This window comes from Halichoerus grypus, chromosome 8, assembly GCF_964656455.1.
Source record: "Halichoerus grypus chromosome 8, mHalGry1.hap1.1, whole genome shotgun sequence".
Classification (NCBI taxonomy): Eukaryota; Metazoa; Chordata; class Mammalia; order Carnivora; family Phocidae; genus Halichoerus; species Halichoerus grypus.
The window spans coordinates 27,538,262-27,562,334 of NC_135719.1; the positions used below are offsets into that span (position 1 = coordinate 27,538,262).

General features: G+C 41.0%; 1 protein-coding gene across 9 annotated transcripts in view; it reads left to right on the forward strand.

Moving 5' to 3' along the window:
- Window positions 1–24,073, forward strand: part of ENTREP2 (endosomal transmembrane epsin interactor 2) — a 473,415-nt gene that overhangs the window by 286,323 nt on the left and 163,019 nt on the right. For 2 of the 9 annotated variants that reach the window (XM_078078975.1, XM_078078976.1), the window contains exon 4: window positions 12,168–12,307. The exons of the other annotated variants lie outside the window; for them this stretch is intronic. The gene's annotated coding sequence lies outside the window, so the exon portion shown is untranslated. The remainder of the gene's footprint in view (window positions 1–12,167; window positions 12,308–24,073) is intronic. 9 annotated transcript variants of the gene reach the window in all.

Here is a 24,073-nt window from a genome sequence, read left to right on the forward strand (position 1 = left end):
GACTCTTGTTTCTTGGGAGGTTTTTGATCACTGCTTCAATCTCGTTACTGGTTATTGGCCTATTCAGGTTGTCAATTTCTTCCTGTTTCAGTCTTGGCAGCTTATAGGTTTCCAGGAAGGCCTCCATTTCATCCAGATTGCTCAGTTTATTGGCATATAGTTGTTGATAAGAATTTCTAAGAATTGTTTCTATTTCCTTGGTGTTGGTCGTGATCTCTCCCCTTTCATTCATAATTTTATTAATTTGGGTCCTTTCTCTTTTCTTTGGATAAGGCTGGCCAGTGGTGTATCGATCTTACTAATTCTTTCAAAGAACCAACTTCTAGTTTCGTTGATCTGATCTACTGTGTTTCTGGTTTCTAATTCATTGATTTCTGCTCTAATTTTAATTATTTCTCTTCTAATGTGTGGCTTAGGCAATGTTTGTTGCTTTTTCTCTAGTTCTTTAAGGTGTAGAGTTAGTTGGTGAATTTGGGATTTTTCTGTTTTTTGAGTGAGGCTTGGACGGCTATGTGTTTCCCACTTAGGACTGCCTTTGCAGTATCCCATAGGTTGTGAACCGATGTGTTTTTGTTCTCATTGATTTCCATGAATTGTTTAAGTTCTTCTTTGATTTCCAGGTTGACCCAAACATTCTTGAGCAGAGTGGTCTTTAGCTTCCAAGTGTTTGAATTTCTGCCAAATTTTTTCTTTGATTGAGTTCCAGTTTTAAAGCATTGTGGTCTGAGAATATGCAGGGAATAATCTCAATCTTTTGGTATCAGTTGAGACCTGATCTGTGACCCAGTATGTGGTCTGTTCTGGAGAAAGTTCCATGCGCGCTCGAGAAGAAGGACTATTCTGTTGTTTTAGGGTGGAATGTTCTGTAAATATCTATGAGGTCCATCTGGTCCAATGTATCATTCAAAGCTCTTGTTTCCTTGTTGATTTTCTGCTTAGATGATCTGTCCATTGCTGAGAGTGGAGTATTGAGGTCTCCTACAATTAACGTATTGTTATCAATATGACTCTTTATTTTGGTTAACAGTTGGCTTATGTAGATGGCTGCTCCCATGTTGGGGGCATAGATATTTACAATTGTTAGATCTTCTTGTTGGATACACCCTTTAAGAATGATATGGTGTCCTTCTGTGTCTCTTATTACAGACTTTAGTTTAAAATCTAATTTGTCTGATATAAGAATTGCTACCCCAGCTTTCTTTTGAGGTCTGCTGGCATGGAAGGTGGATCTCCGTCCCTTCACTTTCAGTCTAGATGTGTCTTTAGGTTGAAAATGAGTCTCTTGTAGACAGTATATGGATGGGTCCTGTCTTTTTATCCAATCTGCAACCCTGTGCCGTTTTATGGGAGCGTTTAGGCCATTCACGTTGAGAGTGATTATTGAAAGATATGAATTAATTGTCATCATGTTGCCTGTGAAGACATTGTTTTTATAGATTGTCCCTGTAAATATCTGTTGTAGATCACTCTTTCTCCTTTTATAGAACCCCCCTTAATATTTCTTGCAGGGATGGCTTAGTGGTCACATATTCTTTCAGTTTCTGCCGGTCATGGAAGCTCTGCATCTCTCCATCCATCTAAATGACAGCCTTGCCGGATAAAGTATTCTTGTGTGCATGTTCTTCTCCTTCAGTACCCTGAATATGTCTTGCCAGGCCTTTCTGGCTTGCCAGGTCTCTGTGGATAGGTCTGACGTTATTCTGATGTTCCTCCCTCTGTATGTAAGGAATCTCTTCCCCCTAACTGCCCTTAAGATGGTTTCCTTGGTTCTAAGATTTGCAAGTTTTACTATTACATGCCGGGGTGTTGGCCTGTTTTTCTTGATCTTGGGAGGGGTCCTCTCTGCCTCTAGGATGTGAATGTTTGTTTCATTCCCCAGATTACGGAAGTTCTCAGCTACAATTTGCTCAAATACATCTTCTAGCCCTCTCTCTCTCTCCACTCCCTCCGGGATTCCAATGATTCTGACACTGGAATGCTTCATGGTGTCACTTATTTCTCTGATTCTATTTTTATGGATTCTGAGTTGTTTTTCTCTGGCCTCCTCTTTTCCCTTTTTATCTAGTATATTGTCTTCCAGGTCGCTTATTCACTCTTCTGCCTCAGTTACCCTAGTGTTAGATTATCTAGATTGGATTGGATCTCATTGATAGCATTTTTAAGTTCTGCCAATTCCCCTTTTATTTCTGCCCTTAGAGACTCTATGTTGCCATTAATTGACTTCTCCATTCTAGCCATTGTCTTCACAATTGCTAGCCTGAATTCCATCTCTGACATCTTGGTTATATCTGCATCCATTTGTAAATCTGCAGCATAAGTCATAATCTTTGAGTCTTTTCTATTTTGGGGGCTTCTCCTCCTAGTCATTCTGTTGATGGGTGTTTGAAGGAATGTATAGAGTCCAAATTATTGACCAGAACCCAAGCAAGATGCACCTGTTTTCTTGGGACCTTAGGGTTGCTGGCCTCTTGTTTTCCCAGCCTGTCTTCTGGGGGAGGGGCCTGCCGCGCTGTTACTCAGGCAACCCTATTCAGGCGGAGTTGCCCTGCACCCCTGTGGAGGTGGATGGGCTCAGCGGGAATCAGTTTTGGGGGCTTTTGTTCTCTGGCGGCTTTCCCTGGCGGCTTTCCGCGTCTCTTCTGCGAGTCAGAGCAGAAGAGACCGTTTCCAACCCTCTGCCTCAGAGCAGAGAGACCGCAGTCTGTTCTTCAGTGAGCTCTCCAGGCTACACTGTCTCTGTTTCTGTCCGTGCTGCTATAAACTGCAGCGTCCTGGGTTGTGCGCCCCTCCGCAGCGCCCCTAGTCCTGCCTCCAGGTCAGGGCACGTCTCTGCCCTTTGTGCTTCTAAAACCGCCAGCCGCTCCCAGTTCGCCTGCGCGACCCCGCCGCTCCGGGTTTCCACCCCGGGGGCTGCCCTAAAGTCCTTTCCCCGCTGCTACCGGTCTGCGAGTCTGTGCCCGGTCCCCAGCGCGCGAGGCTGTCACTCACCGGCGGTGTAGGATCCCCACGGCCAGGCACCCTCCCGCTGCCATTTATCCTCCGATATCTGCCTCCGATATCCAGAATCACACCTCCCCACTTTGTACCTCAAAACCAACCACCTGCGATATTCTGTTTGTAGAGATCCAGATCTTCTTACATCTCAGGCTGGTTTTGTGGGTGCTCAGAGTGGTCTGGTAGATATCCAGCTCAATTCTGGGGACCAGTTGAAATAGGGTCCCCTATTCCTCCTCCATCTTCCCCCCCCTCAGAACTCATTACTTTAAAAGTCTTCTCAAAGACTTCTGCTTCCCACCAGATGGAATAACTGGTACTGAATTAATCCTTCCACTACAAACAATTATAAACCTGAACAAGGTAAATGAGGTGATTGTTTTCTGATATTAGATAATAAGTAGTACAAAACTACAGTCCTTTGGAAAGGAGAAATTCATAAATGAGTTCTATAGTCATCCTAGTTTTCTGCCTCAGGGCACTTTCCACACTATAGTGTAAAGAGATGGAGCTTAAGCAGAGCACACACTGAGTTTGGGGGACAGAGACTAGAGTGTAGAGCTGCTAACATGAAAGGAGTTTGTAGGGCAGCATATTGGAGAGAAGAGAGCTGTACAGAGAAGGAGATCCAGAGATCTTCATAAAAGTCCCCAGTTATTTAGCCAAATAATTAAGCTTGGGTGAGATTCTGCAAGGCCTGCCAGAGAAGAACTGCTGGAGGGCTATGAGCTAAACAGATTCTAGAAGTTGCACAATATGGCAAAGAGTTCCAACCATGGGCAAACATCATTGAACAGCCTGGGCACTGAGCTCACAGCCTAGAAAAGCCATGGCTTCAGAGTAGGTCTACCTCAGCTCTAGAGAAAGGGCTACTCTAGACCATGGGTTGGAAATCTATGGTTCATGGGCAAAATATGGTCTTTTGGCCTCTTGTACAACCCATGAGCTAAGAATGATTTTTACATTTTAATTTTCTTATTTTTTAAAATATTTTATTTATTTATTTATTTGAGAGAAAGAGAGAGAGAATGAGCAGGGAGGAAGGGCAGAGGAAGAGGGAGAAGCAGATTCCCTGCTGAGCAGGGAGCCTGACACGGGGATGGATCCCAGGACCCTGAGATCATGACCTGAGCCAAAGGCAGAAGCTTAACTGAACCACCCAGGCACCCAATTTTTACATTTTAAAGTATTATATTTTTAAAAAATAACAATGAAGAAATATATGCAACAGAGAATATACATGACCCACAATGTGTAAAATATTTACTATAGAGGAAAAGTTTGCCAATCCCTGCTCTAGACCCATTATAATCAATCTTAAGAACAAGCTCAAAAGGATTGAGCTGATCCACCAATAAATGAACTGCCTGCTAGAACAAAATTTAGCACTCTCTGAAGAAAGAAACTAAAATCCAGATTCTCAACAGTAGCACATCGATAATTTCTAGCATACATTCAAAACTCACTAGATGAATTCATGAGAGAACAAGTTTCAGACAACCAAAATGACCCAAGACATTGACAAAAGACAACTGGAAAGCTTTTACTGGCCAAAATCAGGACAATATGTACAGCAAAAAGAGTAAGATTGCAGAGGAGTGAAACATATTAAATATGTTTTGGTCTATGAGTTTATAATGATCTTTACAAAAAAATGAATTGCTACTCTCAGAGGATACTAGAGAACCAATTTATTCTCTTGAAGACTAAATAAAGGGAAAGATCATAGTAGATAAGTGGTTCCATCTCCATATGAAAGAATTCAGACTAATAAATGAGAAAGAAATAATATAATTAGAATAGCATCACTTTGCAACCTCCAGTGTAGTAATGCATCTAGGCATTGGCAGCCAGACTTGGCATGCCTTCTTATGAATGAACACAGTATGACCTGTTATCTTACCAAAGAGAAAGAACCTGAGTCCAATCAAGTCTCTAAATCCTGTTGCTTATTTTTTGTTGTTGTTGCTTATTTACAAGACAAACATGCAAGAAGTGAACATTTTGAACTGCACCAAAAGGGAAGATTGAGATTAAAAGAGACAAAAAGACATAACAGGTTTGTTTTTTTTTTTTTTTTTTTTCAATTAAAATGCTTTATCTGTGTGACAGGAGTAAATAAACAAATTGAAAATCTGATTATGACTTAAACTACAAACTACATCCTGTCTTTTATAACTATTGCTCTCTCGGAGAGAGAATCCTCCAGGTGAATCCTGCTGCCATGTCACGAGGACATCCAAGCAGCCCATGGAGAGGCCCACTTGGCGAACAACTGAGGCCAAAAGAATTCTAAGTAGAATGGACAGTTCTATAAGCAATTTTACCCAAATCTCAAAATGCAAACTTTCTGAAGAGTGGGACAAATAGACTTTACTTCTGTGTTTTCAGCTGTTCAACCTGTCTCTGTCAGCAAATTTTCTTCTTGGCAAAAGATATTTAGGGCTGTTGATCCATTCTTTTAGTTCTGTTCATCAATAAAAAACAGGTATCAATTAGACTATTTAGAATCACTGTTTTTATATTGTAGTTGATTTTAAATGTTCCCTGAGCTATAAATAAAATAGCTATTTCCTAAAGAATTCATTTGAAATCCTGTGGTGCCCATCCACAATGAGCGCAAAATGAGTATACATTTTAGGAGGATTGGGAGGAGGGAGGGAATATCTGTCTATCACATATAAATCTGTACCATGGAAGTGAGTATTTCTCAGAGGGCGTAATATGTAATCATCAAAGGTGTTTTTTTCTTACCAAAGATCCAGAGTGGTTTATACAACCCTTCCCATTGCTATCTGATTGGGAAGAGAAAAGGGGAGAGAGAGAGAATGGAGAGGGGAAGAAGGATAAGGACAGGAGGGTAGAGAGGTGAGGTCGAAAGGAGAGAGTGTGTCAGGGGGGTTGGAGAAGCAATACAGAGAGGGACATTTGCTATAATGTCATTGGTGGAGAGCACATCACTGCCCAGGTACCATCTCCAGGAAGTCTTTTGTGACCCCTCCCCCAATGCATGGTCATATCCTCTTTATTATTGCTGTATAAGGAATTAACCCGAAACTACAGACGTAACAGTTTTTAAAATGAACAGACTAAACTGTAGTGTCTTAGGATGTACATTCAGTGTTGAAACAATAAAAGAATGCAGCAGCAGAATACACATGGTTCCAGAAGATGTAGAATATTTATGAACATCAGCCACACACAGGGCAATAAAGTAAGCTTTACCAAATGTCAAAGGTTAGAAACACTGAGAGTGTGGTCTCTGAGAACAATATAATTGAGCTAGAACTACGTAACAAAAAGCTAACGAGAAAAGCTGTGTATATTTGGAAATTAAGTACTATACTTCTGAATAGCTTGTGGATCAAAGAAGAAATCATAATCAGTATTAGAAAATGTTTTGAACTGAACGACCATATCAAAACTAAGGAGATAGAAGTAATGCTGTGTTTAGAGGGAATTTATAGCCTTGGAAGCATATATTAGAGAAGAAGCAATGCTGCAAATTAATGACCTAGGTATTCCTCTCAAGAATTTAGAAAAAGAACTGCAAATAAAATGGAAATTTAGTAAGGCAGAAATAATAAAGAAATAGTAAAGGTAAGTATATAGAAAGCAACAAAATAAAATTTCAACATACTGTAAAAAGGCTGAATAAAGGCCAAAAGAGGATTTGTTGCTCGCTCATAAAATTGGTAGATCCTTGGCAAGACTGATGAAGAAAGCAAACCAAAGGCATAAATCACTAATATCAGAAATGAAAAGGAGGTATCGCTTAAGATCCTACAGACATTAAAAAGACAATGAGAGGATATTGTCAACAAATTTATGACAATACATTTGAAACTTTAGATAAAACGAGGGATGCTTAGAAAAATACAACCTACCAAAACTGACACAAGAAGAAATACAAAATTTGAATTAACTGTTAAGTAAGTTGAACCCATAATTAAATACCTTCCCTGAAAGAAAACCTCAGGCCCAGAAGACTTCACGGGTTAATTCTACTCAACACATAAGGATGACATTCAGTCAGTTGTACACAAACTCTTCCAAAGAATAGAAAAAGAGGGATTATTTTCCATTGCATTTATGAAGGCAGCATAACCTTGGTACCAAACCTAACAAGGGCCTTATGATAAACGAAAATTACAGGACCACTTGTCTCTTGAATATAAGTGTAAAAATCCTTTAAAATTTTTAATAAACATAACTCTAAAATGAAGGAGGAAAAATCAAAGGAAAAGACTTATTCATGGAAGCAAATTCTTAGAGACACACAAAAAAGATGGCACATCATGACCATGAAAGGTTGGACCCAGGATTGCAAACTTGACTTATACCCATGACAGACGGAAGAAATATTTTTTGATTCCTTAACAGATGAAGGAAATTAGGTGATGAAAGTTCAGCAAGTACTCCTGATAAAAGTTAGCCTACTTGGTACAGGTGTCTTGGCTACTACTTACTGGTACACACAAACTCTTCCAGCCTTAACAGGAAGACCACTTTCCTCTGCTCATGGGTTCTGTGGGTCAGGAATTCTCAGGGCACAGAGTAGGGATAACTTGTCTCTGCGCTGTGATGTCTGGGGCCTCTGCTGGGAAGACTCGGTGGCTGGAGGGATGTGCTACCTCTTCAGTATCACTTCCTACCACTCACCTCCAGGATCATTGGGCTGCAGCCGCATTGGCTTCTTGGCTGTTCCTTCAACACACCAGGCAGGCTCCTGCCTCACAGCCTTTATACGTCTGCCAGAGCCCTCATAACCCAGATATCCACCGGGTTAGGACACTCACCTTTCTCAGTTGTCTTCTCCTTGAGGCTTTTCCTGGCCTCCCTCTGTAAAGTGGGAATCCCCTCCCGGTACCCTCCGATACTAACTACCTTTGCAGCTTTGTTTATCACTTTCTGATATACTATATAATTAACTTACTCAACTCTACTTTTATTCTTTGTCATCTTTTCTCACCAGAATGTAAGCTTCGTGATAGTAGATATATTTTGTCTGTTTTGTTCACTGCTGTGTCCCCTGAGCCTAGACTACAGTCTGGCATATCATAAGTCACTTAAGAAATCTTATCTGTTGACCACATGGATGGATGGATGGATGGATGGATAGATGGATGGATATGAGGCATGGAATCACAATGGTGGGGAATCACCAGGTAAAAAGAGCATAACTGGAATATTATGCTGTGATTATTGGGAAGGATAAGTTAAAACTCTATGTTTTGTTGTGAACAATTACCCAGACTTATTATAAGAAAGAAGCAACATACAGGACAAAGTCTAATATGCCCTGTTTCTGTCCATTTAAAAAATAAATTTCTGGATACATGAATATGTATAGACATACAATCATGAGTTTTCTGGAAGGAGTCAAAAGATACTGTTCCTAATGGGAGTGTTAGGGAGAGGGACTGGAACACAGGTAACACTGCAGATCTTACCTTCTCTTTTAGTATTTTTCTGCAGAGTTTTGAATTATCTAACCATGCTCTTCGTATTTTCGCTTCAGAACATCACAAGAGGGTTTCTTGGTGGTGAAGGAGTTTTTCTTTGCAGTGCTCATTGCTAAAATAATAAATAATTGTTATAAAAATAAAAAAATAACAAGTAATTTCATTTAACAAAATTCATGAAAAGCATTGCTAATCTTTTGGGACTTCTTTGCAGTATGGTGAGGTCTTGGTGCATCAAATAAAGATTAGATGGCATTCAGGATTTCCTGTTTGCTAAGGCAGAAGACTTTTACTTATGTCCTTAATGTTTTCATCAACAAAAATTTCAGATCATCAGAGCGCTTTGTTCCTATGCTGTCTGCTTTTCTGTAATGTTATTCGAATTCGCAGTAGATTGACAGGCCCTTAGCAAATGGGCAAGTTTTAAACATTTTATACTAAGTTTCATGTCTGAGTCCGTGGCTCCAGGTGTTGCCAAAGATGCCATGGTTGTCAATTAAACTATAGCTCCCTGGAGTTCTCCAGGAGAGCAGGACTTTTGAAACCCTGGGATCTTTGTGTCCAACTTTGTGTAGTTAAGCTATAAACCTCTGTCCATTTTCTCTGTGCTTTTTCACTTTTGATGTTGGCTCAGTTTGTGCATGTTCTCACTCTTCATCCTCACACTACACATATCTGATATAATACAGCGTTTGCTGGAGACTTCTTTTCCAGAAAAATCCCAAGAGGAGAAAGAAAAGACAAAAATCGTGGTTTTTTTGGAAATTGAGGAAAGCCATTTTAAGAAATGCATTTGATGACCAAGACACACACGCGCGCGCACACACACACACACACGCACAATTTCATTTATCATGATGAGCTTTTCATCTGTCTTTTCCATCTTAGAATGTGAAATATAAAGCCCCCAGTCACCGACTTTTTTTTAAGTATGGAAATGCTGGCTCGGAGAAGCGCAGACCCTCGTGTTTTAATGGGGCTGTGAGTTCGCTTGCACTCAAGGCAAATAGGAATTAATTCCACTGGAACTTGATAAAGTTTAAGTCCATCAGCAGCCAGACTACTTTATATTAGATTTTCAAATGAATGAAAAATTAATGAAGAGCTCTTACAATAGCTTCAGAATGGGCATATTTATAACCTTATCTTGCTTGCCAAAAATAATTACGTCCCATTTTTTCCCTGCCAACCATCTTAATGCCTTTCACAGGAAATGGGAAAAAGGAGTTGGTGCAAATTGGGTCTTTCCTTACAAGAAAGAAGAAAGGTTTTGGAATCTTTGAGCAACTTTTAAGTCTTGTCAATTCTGGAACACTCTGTCTTAGAATGTTCCCTGTTTTTATGTTTATTTGTATACATATCGTTTTTCCTCCAAGTCAACTACACAACATTTATTTCCAAATTCCATAATTATGGAAGTCTGGCATCACATTAGGAGTTCCTTTTTATGGTTTGCAACTGTCTGCTGAAGATCCTGGATTTGTTTTACAAACTGAGGCTGATCCCAGTGACCCCAGCTGAGCGGATTCTGGGTTATCCTGGGGAGGAGGAGACCAGTCTGACCAGGCTTGGAGGGACCAAGGGAGAAGGGAGGACTTGCTTCTACCTGGACCCATTTTGCCCCTACTCCACGCTAAAGCTCTGAGAGACTCCTGAACCCACCCAGCCCTCTTCTCAGGAGCTGCACCGTCTTGCCCACCCCTTGGAATATGGGCTCTTGTTTTAGAGAAAAAAACAAATACGAGTAACCATAAAAGTATAAAGTGAGAATGGGCAAAGCGGAGGCTGGGGTCACAGGACAGAGCACAGACAGGAGGTAAATTTTATGTTTTGTATATTAAGTTCCTTTTAAGAAAGTAATGATTTCTTAGCATGGTGACTGAATCAAGGAAATTGGAGAATATGAATCATGATATCATGTAGAAAAATGATTATATACAACCTGGAACAACAATTTGTATTTGCCTTTTGTTTTCTGACTAAGTATAATTACATACATTATGGACACAAATTTTGAAGTATAACTTTAATAAAACCAGATTTCTGTTGCAAAAAACCCAGAATGAGCTCCAGCTTTAGACCTATTGGTTGGCTCATTAGTTACTGTAGGATAAACAGTATGTTCTTTATATATGAGATATATATAGATTCTTCTCATGATATTTCCTTATTCAAAACCTCTTGTCTTGAGTACATATTCCACCATGAAAGTCATCTTAAAACAGTCCTTAATTTAAAAAAATTCCCCCAATTTTATTGAGATATAACTGCCGTATAACATTGTGTTAATTGTAGATGTACAACATGATGATTTGATGTATGTATATATTGTGAGATGATCACCACAAGTTTAGTTAACATCCATCACACAGTTAAAAAGGTTTTCTTTTCTTATGATGAGAACTTTTAAGATTTACTTTGTTATCATCTTTCAAATATACATCACAGTATTGTTACCTAGAGTCACCATGCTCTACATTACGTCCGTAAGACTGACTTCTCTTATAATTGGAAGTTTGTACCTTTTGACCATCTCCACCCATTTTGCCCACTTCTCTACCACCTCTGATAATCATCAACATGTTCTCTGTATGTATGAATTTGGTTTTTTTTTAGATTCCACATATAAGTGAGTGTTTGTCTTTTTCTTACTTACTTTACTTAGCATAATGCCCTGAAGGTCCATCTGTGTTGTTCCAAATGGCGGAGTTTCCTTCTTTCATATGCCTCAATAATATTCCATTATAAATGCATATTTATATTATATATATATGTATGTATGTATGTATGTGTCTATGTATGTATACATAGACACATATTATTGTGTCTGTGGAATATTATTATCTATGTATACATACATAGACACATACATACATACACAATTTCTTTATCCATTCATTCCTCAGTGGACACTTAGGTTGTTCACATATCTTGGCTATTTAGAATAATACTGCTGTGAACATGGGAATACAGATATCTTTTCAAGATTGTGACTTTGTTTCCTTTGGATATATGCCTTTTCTTACATTTTTTTAAACTCAAATTATTTCTGGCTCTGGCACCTCCTCCTACTCGGTGGACCTCACCATCAGCCTGTTGCTCCCACGAGGGGGCGCTGTGGCTGGGAGGTGTTCACTGCTGCCTATGGGGCTTTGAGGGGGCTGCCGGGAGCCCCTTGTGTTTGTGACTGCCCCTCTCTCAAGGCTGTAGCCCCTGGTGGTCCAGTTCTTGACCTTTGTACTCAGCTCCTTCCAAGGATGCCGGGCGGGAGACGGTTGCAGGCCTCTGCCATTTGGGGATCTCACCTCTCTGGCATCTTCCCAGTCTTGGGGAATGCAGCCTCTATGAGGCCCTGCCACTTTCCCTGTCCCATCCCAGCACCAGTTGCTCCCCAGTGTCCTTGTGAGACTCCAGCTTAACACTCTGAGCGATCTGACTTTTCCGGCGAGATAGAGGCTGAGCCCTTGTTGGTTTTTCATTGCTTTGGGAATGAAAGCTAAGTCTGAGGATCTTCATGTACTGGCTTTGTCGTCTTGTCCCTCTCTTTTCCCTTCTGGGGGTCTGGCTCTAGCAACCTTCTCTCAGCACCTGGGGGCCGATACACCACCCCCTCCAACCTGGCGGGCACCATGCATTCCTCCACTTTTGGGAGAGGGAGAGTGGCGGGCCTGAAGCCTGCCGCTGAGCAGCTCTCTGCTTTCCTCACAGGTCCCAGAGCTGCAGGAAGGCTGGCTGCCACGTTACGAAGGACTTCCTCTCCCACGGATGAGAAATCGTCCCTCAGCCAGCTCTGACCTGTGCCCCAAGAATAGGAAGGCCCTGGCACATTTGCTGTTTCCTGAGTAATTGTAAATAAGACATTCAGTCTCCTTGTGGGAAAAAAAAAAAAAGCGTAATGTTTTCCATCAATCACTTTGTTGGAACCCTTTTCAAAAAGTCACAGCATTTTAATATAATTTTGTACTTAAGGAAGTTTTATTTCTGAGATCTGGCCCTTAATCATTTATATGTGGTTGTTCAGTTTCCCAGGTAACAAATAACAGTGACAGGATCTGCATCTAGGAAATGTTTTGTGGAAGTCTCCTTATTTGTCAACCAAACCTTTGAAGTACTGTGAACTTGGTCCCCACATCAGAAGAGACGTGTGTTCTCCTTTCTCCACTGTGGGTGCCCAGAGCAGGTTCCTTCCCACCGTTGACCTGTAGCTGCACCAGGACAAGTACAGTTATGTGCTTGGGCTTCCTCCCCTCCCCCCCACCCCAGCTCAGTATACTTGCCCTTTATTAGCAGGGTGTGGGCTGTGGTTGAAGGCAGAGTTGGTTCATTCTTGGCTCTGGCCACTAAATGTTAGGGCCTGCACCCACATTCCACATGCATCTTTGAACTTCCAGAACCCTGGCAATCACCTGCTTCCAGGATTTGCCAGTCTTGCTTTGCCCTTCCTGTTTCCACCTGTTTCTTCATTCCTGGTCCTTACTCCTCGCTCCCGAGGCTCTGAGCTCTGGTCTCCTTGCATTGACTGTCCCGCCAGAAGGCTCTCATTCCACTGTGATTCAGCACATCCTCTTTGGCTCAGGCACCTGGGCTAGAGGCTTTTGCCTGAGGTCTTGGGCTGCGGGGGCTCCCTGGTGACCATATGAAGGAGGGCAGGGACTGGAGATCAGGCTGTAGGGAACAGTGAGATCTCCCACCCAGCATCTCTTTCCTGTCCTGCAGTTACTGCAAGAGCTCCCTGTCAGGACAGCATGGATGTATTGATTTGGACGTGGCAACTAGCCCCTGGTAGACTGGAGAATCCCACTCCTCAGAATATCCGGACTTAGCTCAGGGGGTCCCACAGTCAGTCTGTCCCCACTGGCAGAGTTTGGAATGTGCTGCTCAACACTGCCCACTTTTGTGCTTCCCAATGTGTGATGAAAGCCACGCTCCAGGGAGAGAGTAAAGCCAAGGACGGAGAGATGGGTTTCTATCACTTACAACCCAACGGCCTACCTCCCTAATACATATGTCCACCTCCATTTTCTGTCCTCTTCAATAATGTTTGCCCCTTATGAGGATCTTAATCGAGAAAAAGCATCATGATAAGCAATGGTGGTTGTGCTGGGAATCATATAGACCAGCCTGCTGGTGTGTTTTGTGACAGCATCATTGAGACCTGGTCTCTCAGATTCTGTCTGTGTGCATCACTGCAGTAGAAAAAGCATCATCATTGTGTTTTAATACTAAGTAGTTCTGAGAAGCAGGAAACTTTGCTTTTTATCTTGTATTCCATGGCAAATGGATTTGACCTGCATCTGGCATTTTTTATAATCATGTATTCTAGAGAATACATAAGAGTGGAAGAGAAGTGAGAAATGAAAGAAGCATTATCCTCCCTCACTCTGTTTCTTTTTAAACCAAGATGTCCAGCTACACAATGGTGAACCTCTGCAGTTTCCAATCCCCAAACATATCTCTCCATTATGTTATGATACATTTTTGTGTTTTGTGATTTAATCATGTTAAAAGTCATATATGAAATTAGAAACCAAAGCCTGTGATGGTTGGTATTCATATATTGGTGAAGTAACTTGTTAAGGTCCTCAAAGTACTAATAAAATTGCAGTCAGGCCTCAGCTAGGTATTTTTTGAGTGATACAAATGAGCTTTTTATTGAAGGTGGGGAAAATGGGATATAAGTTATAGCACTCAAGGTAATGTCTAGTAGTAGAAAATCAGAAAACCACGGGATGGGCGCTTAGATTGTGTTCCAGTGTTTAGGTGGTAGATAGTTTCTAAGACCTCAGGGCTACACTCTGTCTAGTTTTCAAAAGATAATAGTAACATTTCCTTTTGTTCTTTTAGCTGACATTTTAAAAAGACTTTGAACTTCTGGGAAGAAAAAAAATTCTATGTGAATCTAAATGTTTTGTTATTATTAACAATGACTACAATATTCAAAGTAAATATTCAATAAATATTGTTTATTAACATTCCTCCTCAAATACCAATAAAATGAAAATGAAGAAATTGGGGTTCCTGGGTGACTCAGTCAGTTAAGCGTCTGCCTTCGGCTCAGGTCATGATTCCAGCGTCCTGGGATCGAGCCCTGCGTTCGGCTCCCTGCTCAGTGGGGAGCCTGTTTCTCTCCCTCTCCCCTGCCTCTCCCCTCCCTGCTCATGCTCTCTCTCTTGCTGGCTCGGTCTCTCAAATAAATAAAATCTTAAAAAAAATTTTAAAAAAGAGAGGAATTAAAAAAATTTAAAAAGACTCACAAAGAAGAAATAGGCAGATGGGAAAAGCCAGCAGAGTTTTGCAAGGATGAAAAGCATATCGTTGCATGGTGACCGGCTTCGGTTTCTGCATTTCTGCACTCTGCCGAGTGCCGGGGGGGGGGGGGGGGGGGGGGGAGGGTGGAGCCAGGAAGAATCAATTTGTGCCTTATGGCCTTGAAGTCTCAGGAATTAGAGGTAGTGGGTGTTTCTGAAGGCCGGGATGTGTTTGGAGGATTGGTTTAATCTGTATGATAAGCAGTTAGACCCCACCCCACCCCCGAGTCCCAAGCTGAGACTGTATAGCTGTGAAATTGTCCCTCTCCAAGAGTAGACAGAGGTTGAACCAGAGAGACATTAGGGAGAGCTGGAGAGGTGACAGGTACAGCTAAGGCGGGAGTGCGATGCCTCATGGGAACGAGTCAGGAGGAGCTAGTCTATGCTGCAGTAACAAAACAAACAAACAAAAAAAGACCTTGAAATTTCAATGGCTCAACATAGCAAAGGTTTGTTTCTTGCTCACAAAATGTCTCATACAGGCCGGGCAACTCTTCAGGGCAGCTTTCTTCTGTGCGGTTAGGGAGGTATTGAGACTGCTTCTGTTTTGTATCTGTGCCATCTCATCCATGAATGATCCCCACATAGCTGCCTAGGGAGAAGAAAGGCAGGGCGGTCCCCTGACCGTTGAGTGCCTCAGACTAGATATGACACAACCCTGCTGCTCCAGACTTGGCCACATGACGATTCCTCCCGTCTGTGAGGGAGGCTGGAGCTCCTGCTGCCCACATGGATGTTCTGGGGACACAACTGTCTCTGTCGCATAGGATTAAGTGAGGGTCTGGGGGAGAAGGGTGAGGCTGCACTTCCATCTGTCATCTCAGACTCCCTCTTTGCAACGCCCAGAGGGCTGACTGCTAGTCTCAACCATCCTCAGGCTGAAGCACGAGGATTCCTTTCCATAGAACTCCACTGTCCAAGGGGAGAAGAAAATCACAGGTCTGGGGAGGTAGGGGAACCCATTAGTGAGGCCCACTGGTAGACAAGCTCCTGCTGAGCATAGAGAGCTTCACTTAATATTTTAGCGCCTTTTGTGTGGTCACTCTTAAGCAGGATTTTATTGAGCACCTCTGTGTGCCAGGAAATGTTCTGGATGCTGGGGATAGAGCAATGAAAAAAATAGACAAAATTCCCATTCTCATGAAGCTTTATTCTAGTTCAGGGAGATGGAAAAACAGGTAAATAAATCATATGTCACATGATAGGTAACACTAACAGGTAAGTGTTAGAGTGAAAAAGGAAAACCGGGAAGCACGTAAGGAATACGAGGAATGGGGGGCTATTTAATAGAGTGCTGAGAGGCGCGCTCCTGTTGCTGGAGACCTGAAGGTGAGAGTCAGCTGTGTGATCATGGCCTGGGAGGGGGAGGGGTTGGAGAACTTTCCAGGCAGAGGGAGTAGCCAGTACAGAAGCCCCCAGGTGGAAGCGTGCTTGGCATACTCTGGGAACAGCAAGGAGAGGTGTGGCCGAAGGGGAGTGTATGAGGGGAAAGTAAAAGGCATTGAAGTTAGACGTGCAGCTGCGGGTTTAGCTTGTGTGGAGACTGCTGGATGATTTAAAGGACTTTGCCTTCTACCCTAAGTAAGGTCGGGACCTCTGTAATGGTGAGCAGAGGAGGGGCTTTTAAGAGGGTCCCTCTGGTACCTGTATCCTGGGAGGGCAGGGCACAAAAGCAATGAAGAAGGAATGAGATTGATTCATGTTGGTGCATTTAGATGTGGTTCTTTAATTCTTGTTGCTGCATTGTGTTCCACTGTGTGTATGTCCCACATTTTATTTATGTATTTTATTGTGGATGGACAGTTAGATTATTTCAATTTGGTGACTATTGTAAATAATGCTGCGATGAACATTCACTTAAGTATCTTTTTGTGCACTACCCAGAAGTGAAATTCTGGGGTGCCTGGGTTCAGCTTTAGTAGATAATGCCACATAATTTTCCACAGTGGTTGTTCCAGTTTACATTATCCCCAGCAGAGTATGAGTGTTCCATTTTTCACCATTATCAGCAATACTTGGTGTTGCCAGTGATTTTCCTTTGAGCCATATGGTGGGTGAATCATGGTGTCTCGCTGTAGTTTTATTCTGCATCTCCTTAATTATTAATGAGGCTGAATGCTTTTTCATATGTTTATTAGACATTTGGATACCCTCCTTTGTGAAGTACCTATAAAAGCTCTTACCCATTTTCCATCGTGTCATAGGTACTTATTTGTTTTAAAGAGTCCTTTATATATGTTCCAGAAATAGGCCCTTTGTCAAGGTTTGTAATTTGTCAGATAGATATATATACACACACAAATATAGGTATACACACACATATTATCTTCTTCCATTCAGGGCCTTGCCTTTTCATCTCATAATGATCTTTTTGGTATCTAGATTAAAATAAAATGTTCCTACCTCAAGGTCATAAAGATTTTTTCCTGTGTTATCTTTAAATAGTTTTATTATTTTTCCTTTTGCATTTAGAACTATAATTTACTGAGAGTTAATTTTTTTATAATCCAAAAATATAGTTTCATTTTTCCACATGAAAATCCTGTTGACCTAGACCCAATTATTCAAAAGACAGTCCTTTCTTCATTGCTGTGCAGTATCATCCCTGTGATGTAGAAGTGTTCTTGTATCTATGGGTCACTTCCTAGATTCTCTGTTTGATCTTTTGGTCTTTTTGTCTATACTGTACATTGTCTTAAATAACTAAAACTTTGTAAGTAAATCTCGGTATCCAATAAAGTAAGCGCTTTGTTGTTCTTTAAGATTGTTTGGCTATTCATAGTCCTTTGCATTCTTGTATAAATTTTGTAGTCAGCTTGTCAAATTCTACAAAGAAACCCTGCCAGAATTTTTGATAGGATTATAGTGGATCTGTAAATCAATATGGAGACAATTGACATCTTTACCACAGTGTGTTTTCCATCCTATGAATATTTATTTGGATCATCTTTAATTTCTTTCAATAATATTTTGTTTTATAAATTTCTGAGTAGAGGTATTATATATTTTTCATTAGCTATAAATCCTATCTATTTATCTATCTTTATTTTTTTGGCAGTGTTATGCATAGTGATCAGTTATCTATTGCTGTGCCACAAACCACCTCAAAATGTCATGGCTTAGATATCTACAGTTTATTATCCTTGACGACTCTATGGGTATTCTGCTGGTCTGGCCTGGAGTCCCTCCTGTGATGGTGTTCAGATTATGGCTGGAAGATGCTTGGCGGTCCCAATGGCCTCACTTACATATTCAGAGCTTTGATGCCACTGAAGTTGGGCCTCTCCTGTCATCATTCATTACTCTAGGTGGGGCATCTGTCCACGGCAAAGAGAGCACTATGAAAGGGAGTACCCCAAGAGGACAAAAGCAGAAGAGGCCTCTTCGGGCGTGGGCTCCAAAATCCACACGTTGCAACTTCTGCCACACTCTTGTTGTTCAAAGCAAGCCACAGAGTTAGCCCACGTGTGAGGGGGTGGAAAAATTATCCCCACGTCTTGATGGAATAAGCAGCCACCCACGTTACAGTACAAAAGGGCATGTGGGATCCATCTTTGGGAAAATGTGTCACATATGGCATTTATTTTAATTCCATTTTCTGTTTGTCATTGAAAAATGGAAATGAAACTGATTTATGCATATTAATCTTATCTCCAACCACTTTGATAATTTATTAATTCTAATGGTTTATCTGTACATTTTTTTGACTTTTCTACATATAGAATCATGTCATTTGAAAAAGAAAAGACAATTTTGTTTTTTTCCAATCTGTACAACTTTTATTCCTCATCTCAAAGGAACATTTTCAATATTTCACAATAAAGAGGGATGTTTAATGCAGATTATTGTAGTGATAAATTCCCTTCTATTTCCAGATTACTGAATTTCTTGTTTTGTTAGTATTTTATAAGATCATGAATAGATATTGAGTTTTCTCCCTTGATTTTTCTTTCTTTTTTTGAGATGACCATATGAAAGATCTCCTTTATCCTGTTAATAAGGTGAATCACCTTGATTGACTTTTGAATGTTCAGCCAATTTGCTTTGGTAGATTCAGCTTTCTCAATGCTGAATCTCTTGATTTTGTTTGTCAATGTTTTGTTCGGGGCTTTTGATTATATATTTGTGAGGGAGATTGGCCTTTTATCTTCATTTTTCAAAATGTCCTTGTCAGATTTTTATATTTTTTATATTTTTATATTAAGGTTATGATTTCTTTATAAAACACAATGGGAGTAGTTCCGCTTTTTCTTTTCTGGAAGCAGTTATTTAAGACTGATGTTATCCCTCATTTAAGTGTTCAGTAGATTTCACTAGTGAAGTCTCCTAGGTTGGGTTTTTTGGGGGGTTTTTTTGAGGGAAAATTTGGAATTACAGATTCAGTAGTTCCCAGGACTATTAAAACTTTGTGCATTTTTCTTGTATAGGTTTTGTTTAGTTGTTTTCCTAGGAATTTGCCCATTTCATCTGTTTTCAAATGTATTGGTGAACATTGTAATTAATATTCTTGTATCCTTCTAATATCTACAGGGATGTACCCTGCTGTTGGTCATACCTGTGTGAGAGCACAATGAAGCTGGTTTGGGGAGTGTTGAAAGAGGTTGGAACCAATTGCTGCTGCCAGGGCAGGGGGTATTGCTAGTACCTTACTGACCAGAAGAGCAAGCAAACAGGAAGAAGCAGGTCCTACCCCTTGCCCCACTTTTTAGGCTACCCCATTGCCCCTTATTAGAAGAACCCAACAAGAAGCCATCTAACAGAAGAAAAACGTAACTTTCAGAGATCCAAACCCAGCGTAAGAGAGCAGTGGATTTGGAACAGAGATCATTAGCTTAATAAATAGCACACCCTCCCACTAAAATATCTTCAGTATCCTCTTGACCTCATTCCACCTGGAGGAGACCCTTAGAATCATTTTTCTTTACACTCCATCTCCTGCCTCTTCTTATTCCTGGGATATGCTGAGATTGTTTGGGTCCAGGCTCTTACCAAAATCTTCCTTCTTCTACTTCAAGAATCCTTATGAACAACTGTAGTACAATTTACATTCACATTATCATTGTCTATTAAGATTTTAAAATAAATATTACAAGATTTGTCCTATTGCTTATTAAACTGTCCTCACCTCCCATGGGTCCTTGTTTGATTTGGTTCTTTGGTGAGAGTATACTGGAGTAGTCTCAGAGAGGACACCTGGGACACCTGCTTCCCACTCTGCAAGTCCCATAATCTACTCCTTTGTATTCATGTAATAATAGCTTGCCTGGGTAGAGAATTTTTGGATTACAAGTGAGAAATGGGATATTAGACTGACTGTTTCTAGAAACAACTTAACTCTTTTTGTCTGGAAGCTTGTACGATTTTTCTATTCTTGAAATTCAGAATTTTAGCAGGATGGGTCTAACTTCTGCCTTTCCAGAGCCCTTTCAAATCTGAAGACTTGAGTTGCATTTCCTTTGATACAGTTTCTTTGCTTATTCTCTGTCATATGTTTTGTTTCCCCCAAACTTCTGTGATTTATATAATATTGCCTCCTGCTCTGCCCTTCATATCTTGATATTTCCCTTGTGATTGATTTTTATTCCATTAACTTTTGTCCTGTACTGTGTGACACATCTTTCACTTGAACCTTCTAAAATAGTGATTTGGTCTTCAGTGGGGACCATTCTCTTTTACAGTACTTCTGCTAGAATTTTAAATTTAAAAAACAAGAATTATTCTATTCTAGAAGCATTTTATTGTGCTCTAATAATATCTCCTTATGTGTTTTCATTATGTTTTTATTTGATAGTCTATTTCTGTTTCTTCTATTAGTTCTGCTCCATAGTAGCCATCTGTTCTGGAATTTGGCATTCTCCTTCCTTTAAACCACTATGCTTATAGGTGTGCATGTGAGTTTGCTTTGCCTGATCATTTTGCTAGAATGTCCCCCAGTGCTGGTTTGGGCTCAGCTGGTGGCTGTGACAGGATCCCTTTTAAGACTATGGTAGAATAATAGGAAGAAACGGAGGCAGATAGGGTGGGACTGTTTTCCCTCTTGGGGAAGGGGCAGTTGGGTAGGCAAACTACATTGTCTCACTTTAGATATGGCAGGGGGAGGGGTGGGTATAGGGATGGTGTCCATTTTCAGAATCAGATAGAGATAGATTGTCTTCAGGCCCACCCTACAACTTCTCTTTCAATGGAGACAGCTGGGCAATATCTCAGGTAAGCCATACAGGCTCCCTCTCTCCTGCTCAGAGGTCCCCTGGGTTGTCTCTCTCTGGCTTGGGATGGCTGCTTCTCACTCTGAGCTCTTCCAGAGATGCAGCCTTTCTCCATACTACCTGACCTTTGGTCTATAGAGTCTTACTGATTTGGGCTTTCTGTGCTAAGCATGCACCATTATCAAAGGCCATGGGGAGCAACAGTAGGTCAACCTCTGGACAAACCCCCACCCTAGGCATCATCAGTAGCAGGATACAGGAGACAGGAGAACATGTGGCTGGCTGGCTGGCCTGGGGCTCTCAGAGCTCAGCTGTCTTCAGATCATCTTCATATTAGGGACAGTTATACATAGGAAACAAGGCTAGACTTGGGGGTGCTGTATGAGTCTAGGCAACCAGGACAGATTGGCACTCCTGAAAACCTCCAGAGCCTCAGACTATAACTTCCTGTCTTCTCTTTCCAAGAAAACTGGGGACCAAGTTTGTAACATAGAGTAGGGTGTTAGGGGTCAAGTGGGCCAAGTGGCAGAGAACTGAAGAAGATTCAGTCCTCTGGAGGATGGCCTTGGGAAGCTAAAATGCCAAGTCCATCAGGCAGGTAGAGAAATGACCTTGCTGGAAAGAGTGAATTGAGCAGTGGGAACTTTGTGATATCCTTTGAGGTTCTAGTGTATAGTGGGGGTAAACTCCTCAGTGGGTACTCACACAAGGAACCACTGGTTGATGGACATCACTCAAGCTAGGGTGATATCCATGAAATATGAGGATGCATCTACAGGACTTCCAAGAAAATTTTGCCTTTATAACTTACAGACTCTAGATATCTGGGCAAATCATAGATCCTCCCCCTTTGCAGGTCCTAGATAAAATCTAAATGTCTTTTTGCCATAGAGAGGGAGGCTGACTGCCAACTTGCAGTCTTGTACCACTACCTTAAGCAGCATTTCAAGCTGATATTCAAATGTCTATAGATCTCGGAGCTAGGTGGAGGGGGTTGGCACATGGCCGCTGACTGGGAGCCCTGGCTTCACCAGGTAAAGTCTAAACAACCAACCTATATATTCCCTTTGTTGGGATTCTCTTGGCTACAGATGTCAGCTGGGATACTTTGGGCTGTAAGTGATATAAAACCCAATTCACAAAACCTTCAGTGACAAAGGACATAAATTATCTCAAATAACAAGTTCAGAGGTGGGCTGCTCCAGAGTTAGTTGGTTCAGCAGCCTAGAGAAGTCATCCAAGATCCAGATTCTCTCCAGCTTTTCATTCTACCAGTTTCAATATTTTGATGTGTCAGCTTAGTTCTACTCATGGTCACAAGATGACTGCTTGAGGCATTACATGCAGATATAAAATGTCTAGTAGAAGAGGAATTTTTTTCCTGTGAACCTCTTTTTGAGAGCAAGTAAACATTTCTCAGATGCACCGCCCCCAATACCACCAAAATATTCAGTATCTCATTGGCCAGAACTGGGTCACATGTCCACTCTTGACACTTGTTATGTGGGTTGTATTATTTATTTATAAATTTAGAAAATATCACCCTTGAGTAAGATTAATCAAATGAACATGTGAATGGATGTTAATATTAAGTGGCAATTGAGTGGGGCTGAATTTCTGTAATTTGCACCTAATAATCACACCTGGGCACAAAGGATTAAGCATAAGCATAACAGATATATCCACATTAATTACTGCCTGAAATTTCCCAATATAGTTTTTAAATGTCCAGAGTTATAACACACTGAATTAGGTAATTTGCTTAGAAATAAATGTGAAAAGAAAAGAAAACATCCATGAGTAGTATGAACCACTTGGATAATTATAAACAATTGAGCAACTCAAGAAAATTTCACAAGCACATTTTTAATGACTGATTGGATCCTAGGAAGCGGTTAATTAGCTAACATTTGCTTTTGCCACACCGCCTCTCTCAAACCTGTGGGATTAATAAAATCTGAATTAAAAAAAAAAAAAGTCATGCTTCTCAAGAAAGACGCCCTGGTTTATCCAGCCAGATTACGGGATGTTGTTGCCAGTTTCGAGAGGCAGGAATCCTTCAGAAAACCGAGCTCCTCTGCCTCTCATGCATTTAGGGCTGTCCTTCCCACAGTGGCTTCCTGGTTGCGGGAAGCAACATTGCAGCCAAGCCAGCTGGGTCGGACATGTAAGTAGGCAGCACGCTCCCCTCTGCTCGTTCTTCCTTCCCAGATGCATGTGATTCTCACTTATGTGGGGGGCTTTGTCTCTTCCTTGAATCACTTTCTCAACCACAGCACTGATAGATGTTTGCTGTTTAACATATTTGTATTTATAAAAAAGGTGTGTTCTGTCTTACCCATTCTCTGTTTTTTCCTTCCCTAGGCCTTATTTGTACCTTTTGTCCAATTGAAATTAAACTTGTTTATTGCCTGGAATGCCTTTTTTTTTTTTTGTTCAAGGCTTCTGAAAGCTCCACATAGCAGCCAAATCATCTCATGTACACGCAAGGAAAGGGCTTAGAGGATAGGGGACTGAGGTTTCCTTTAATATCAAGTTTCCTCCATATTTGAGTTTCGAGGGTACCTTCTTAGAGAACTAGGGACTTTGTAACAAACGAGGTGGCCAAATTCTCTATTTAGCAGGGTTGTCACATATGCCCTAAATGATTTATAAGTTTTCATGGAAATAGAGTAGCGATCAGTCTTTTAATGCTCTGAGACAAGTGAACAGAAGTGAGAGTTCTGGTTGAGCACAGGCTTTGCTCATGAACAGTTTTCATACTAAGAAAGGCAACGATCATACCTTTTTGTCCAGGTGAGTGAGAGAGAGTCCGGGTAAGAGAAAGGGTTGCCCATGTACAAAGGACAGAGCATCTGACTTTCTTGTTCCCTCTAGGTAGAAAGATAATTTACATCAATTCTTGAGTATTTGAAAATACTCACTTGTCTATATTAACTGAAAAAACTATTGTCACTGTTCTTCGTGTTCTTCTTCTACAGTAAGATTATGTTTTTCTACCAGATGGGCAGCCTTTCAGAAGGGGTACTTGGAAATCTGGTCAGCCAAATGAGTGGACAGAACCCCAAGATCAATGAGGTGATATGTTTCACCTGAATCA